Raw genomic sequence first — 4,454 nt, 5'->3', positions numbered from 1 at the left:
GCCAGCAGTCCATTGTAATGAGAGCAAAAGCAAAACTGCGACTGATCGATGCTTCAATTAAATGTGGGTGTAGCAAACGGATTAATATGCAGATAGATGGCAATGACTTTGTATAATGCTATTCAAGCTTAATAGAAATCAGTCAAAATGAACAGCGCTGTCTAATCATATACACAGCGACACCTGAGGACCTGATTTGTCTGAAGGAATCAGCTTGTTCATTGCTGTGGATAAAATGTGCACAGTACGCTTCCCCCTCCCCCAAAAAAAGCTTCTCATGCTCTCCCCAATACATACTCTGTCTCCCCCCTCCCCCAGTTTGAGAACCTCTGCGAGTATAAGGCTGTTTTCTATTTCTTTTATCACGCCCCTTGCTCTTCTCTAAATCCTCTCTAATTTATCAACAGTCTTCTTCAATTGTGGGCTCCAGAACCGGACATAGTATTTCAGCAGCAGTCACCTTGAGTCACTGCTTCCCAGGATAAAGTCCCCCATCTTGTCAGGTTGACCTAAATTCTTGGTTCCTAGATGTATATGTGACCAATTGGGAGTTCTGTCTGTACCACTTCTAAATTTTGGATGATTTTATGAAATTATGTCATTAAATTACTGTTTCATGGAAAGCCTATATGTGTGTTGATCTCCCATGAATTAGCAGAGTTGTAACATCTCTGCCAGGCAAGAGAGGCAATGGTGAGTGAGCAGCAATTAACAATCATTCAAAATAAAGCTCCTTAGGACAATACGTTTGATCTACCTGGGAGATGACACTTCCTCCTCTTGACTGAAGAGCAGGGGAGAGAGACTTGGGAAAAATGGAAAATTACCAAAAGACGGAGCAAAAGAAGCAGATGACCCCAGTAGGAATCTATAAAGGGACTATCAGGAGTGAACTGGAGGCAAACGCCATCTTGCACCAGAATCAGGTGAGGGGGGGCTGCTGCTGGGGCAGGGTAGGCAATGGTGTGAAAGATCCTGCCTGATGGAGCACAGATGATCTCCCAAGGGAAGGGTGAGCTAGTGAGGGACACTTGCATTTAGAATGTTGTATTGTTTTGTGATCTATACTTTTGTGTGCTTTATACATAATTAAGTATTAAGAACATAAAGAAGTTAGATTGAACAAAGTGTGTGTGCACTGATTCACAACTACTGTTTTCCCCTCAGAGAGTTAAACTAAACCGGAAACTTCCCACACGTTGGGTGGAGTTCTGGGAGAGGGGTGTGTTTAAGCATTGGGAAGTCAGAGGGGTCAGGGCCATGCTCAGAGCAGGTGGGCGATTGGACAGTGGGTTCCAACACTTGGAGAGGGTGCCAAATAGAAGGACTGCATGCCGAGCATGTGCCTGACAACCAGGGCTGGCTCCAGTCACCAGCTGAGCAAGCTCATGCTTGGGCAGGCAGATTCTACGGGACGCCATTCTGCCCAAACCTAGGGCAGCATGGCTGATTTTTTTTGTTCGCTGCTCCGGCCGCCTTGTAGGGGGCAGCGGCGCGGAGGAGGGGAGCGCCCTGCAGCAAACTCGGCAGGGCAGCCCGCGTCCTTCCCTCCATACCGACTGGAGCGGAGCGGAGCCCTCCTGGCAGGCGGCGCAGCGGTCGGGGCTGCGTGGCAAGCACCCCGCTGAAACGCTGGCCGCCCCCCTTCTCTCTCTCTCCCTCCACTCCCTCCCCTCCACTAGACCGAGCACACACTCTGCAGCACAGAGTCCCCTGGCTCCGGCCGCCCTGTAGGGTTTTTTGTTTTGTTTTGCCGGCCGCCGCGCCGTTGTTTCTCCCACCACACCCCCGCTTTGCTGCTCCAACCGTGCCGTTTTTGTGTCGTTCCCCCCCCCCAGCTTTGCCGCTCCAGACGCGCCGTGTTCCCCCCCACACGCTTTGCCGCTCCAGACGTGCCATTTTTTGGTTTGTCCCCCCCCCCCCCGCTTTGCTGCTCCGGTGGCCCTGCACCCCCCCCCTCTTTTTTGCTTGAGGCAGGAAGGGACACTCACAAGGATCAGTGACAGTGTTTGGGATCCACGGGGTAGTTTGTGAAGATTTTTAAAAACTGTTTGCCGGGGTTATACTTTTGCTCTTAAACTGAAAGTTGGTAGCAGGTCTCTTAATTTGTCTCAAGTAGAAGCTAGGTAGCAAGTCTGCATTACAAGCAGCTCATGGAAGAGCAGCTCCTGAGCCTGTGTGCACACTGAGGTCTGTCTGCTGCTGCTGTTCAGAAGAAATTAGGGCTGATGGCCATGCTGCACTCATATCCCATGAGGCAGGATGGGACACCTGCTCCAAACCAGGGGCCAGAAGAGGTCCCTTTTTCTCTTACAGGCCATGTGGTGACTGAGCAGATGGAGCTAGAGAGGGCCAGAGCTGTGGAGGCTGGAGTGGAAAAGGCTGCTCGAGGAGGGACGTCAGAGTGAAAGTAGAACTGGAATGAGAAAAGCTTGCCAACCAGGACAAACGTAGTTGGCTTGAACAGGAGAAGAGGGTCAAGTCACGCTAATGGGACCCCAGAGGAAGGATGTAGGTGTGCCTGACCCAGTACAGCAGTTCCTGTGTTCTTATGTTCAGAAATATTTATTGGGCTCTTCTGCTTTTGCTGCATTATTATTGATAATTCTACCTTTTCTATCTAGTAATTGACCAATACCATTGTTAGGATTCTTTTTTGTTCTTAATATACTTTTTAAAGTTTCTCCTTATTTTCTTTAACTCTGCTGATCATAGATTTCTCCTTGTGTCCCTTTGCTCCCCTTATCAATTTTCTACAATTTCTAGCTTATGATTTATATCCATTGCTATCAACTTCCTCTTTCTTCCATTTGTATGTGTGTATACATGCGTGTGTGCGCACACATATCTTCCTTCACTTCCCCACTAAACCATGTATGTTTATTAACCAATGTAGCCTTCTTCCATGATTGTGGCTTTTTGGTCCACTACTAAAGTGTCATTAAACAATTCCCAATTATCATTCACAGTCTTCTGACTAAATTCTTCCTCCTAACTGACTTTTGACTCAATTATTTTCAGCTTTGTGAAATTAGACTTTTTAAAGTACCAAGTATATCAATCACTGGTCAGGACTTTATTCTGTTTGCATATTATAAATGTGCTCAAATCATGATCACTTGTACCTATGTTACCATTAATTTTTTAGTTCTGTGATTAGTTCTTTATCTGTCAAGAGTGGTATAATATAGAATTCCCCCATGTTGGATGCAACACTTCTTGAGTTAGGAAATTGTCATCATAGAATCATAGAATTCAAGATCAGAAGGGACCATTTTGATCATCTAGTCTGACCTCCTGCAAGATGCAGGCCACATAAGCCGATCCACCCACTCACTCCAAGCCCGACCCCCCCCCCATGCTTCGGAGGAAAAAAACGAAAAACCTCCAGGCCAACAATTCGAGGAAAAGGAATTCCTTCCCTTCCAAACATGGGTGGGAAAGCTGAACCCGCATGCATGCGCACTCTCTCCAGCCAAAAAAAAAAAAAAAATCATACCATTGACCCATTGTACTATTTACTATAATGTTTAGAAATTCCAGGGATGTTTTAGTCCTGGCAGCATGAGAACTCCAGCACATGTCACTCCATGATATCACAGCTTTTTTCTTACACATTGTAGATAGGTGTACCAAGGAGCTCATCATCCTGTTTCCTAATGTAGTGGTCTAGCAGATACCAGCTAATACCCCATCTTGTGCTTTATTTATTAAGACGTTGATCCAAGTAGGGCCCTACCAAATTCATGGTCCATTGTGGTCAGTTTCAGTCATAGGATTTAAAAACTCATAAATTTCATGGTTTCAGATATTTAGATCTGAAATTTCATGGTGTTCTAACTGTGAGGTTCCTGATCCAAAGGGGGGTTGGGGGGGTCACAAGGCTATTGTTGGGGAATCATGGTATTGTCACCCTTCTGCATTCATGCTGGTGGCGGTGCTGCCTTCAGAGCTGGGTAGCCAGAGAGTAGTGCTGCTGGCCGAGAGCCTAGCTCTAAAGGCAGTACCACCCCCGGCAGCAACACAGAAGTAAGACTAGCAATGTATGGTATTGCCACCCTCACTTCTGCACTGCTACTGGTGGGGGTGTTATTTTTTATTACAAATATTTGCACTGTAAAAATGACGAAACATACTATTTCTTTTATTCAAATCACCTCAGGCAAGTACTGTAGTACAGTCTCTTTATCATGAAAGTGCAACTTACAAATACTGGGGTTTTTTTGTTACATAACTGCACTCAAAAATAAAACAATGTAAAACTTTAGAGCCTACAAGTCCACTCAGTCCTACTTCTTGTTTAGCCAATCACTCAGAAAAACAAGTTTGTTTACATTTACAGGAGATAATGCTGCCCACTTATTATTTACAATGTCTCCTGAAGATAAGAACAGGCATTCACATGACACTGTTGTAGCTGGTGGAACATGATATTTACGTGCCAGATGCACTAA

General features: G+C 45.7%; 1 long non-coding RNA gene across 1 annotated transcript; it reads left to right on the top strand.

The window, feature by feature from the left end:
- The first annotated feature begins 586 nt into the window (after window positions 1-586).
- Window positions 587-2,962, top strand: LOC120402169. The gene is made up of 2 exons (XR_005597033.1): window positions 587-926; window positions 2,317-2,962. It is a non-coding gene; the product is annotated as an uncharacterized LOC120402169 (long non-coding RNA).
- Window positions 2,963-4,454: the final 1,492 nt, after the last annotated feature.

This window comes from Mauremys reevesii, linkage group 3 (genome assembly GCF_016161935.1).
Source record: "Mauremys reevesii isolate NIE-2019 linkage group 3, ASM1616193v1, whole genome shotgun sequence".
Classification (NCBI taxonomy): Eukaryota; Metazoa; Chordata; order Testudines; family Geoemydidae; genus Mauremys; species Mauremys reevesii.
This window is presented reverse-complemented; position numbering and strand designations above follow the sequence as displayed.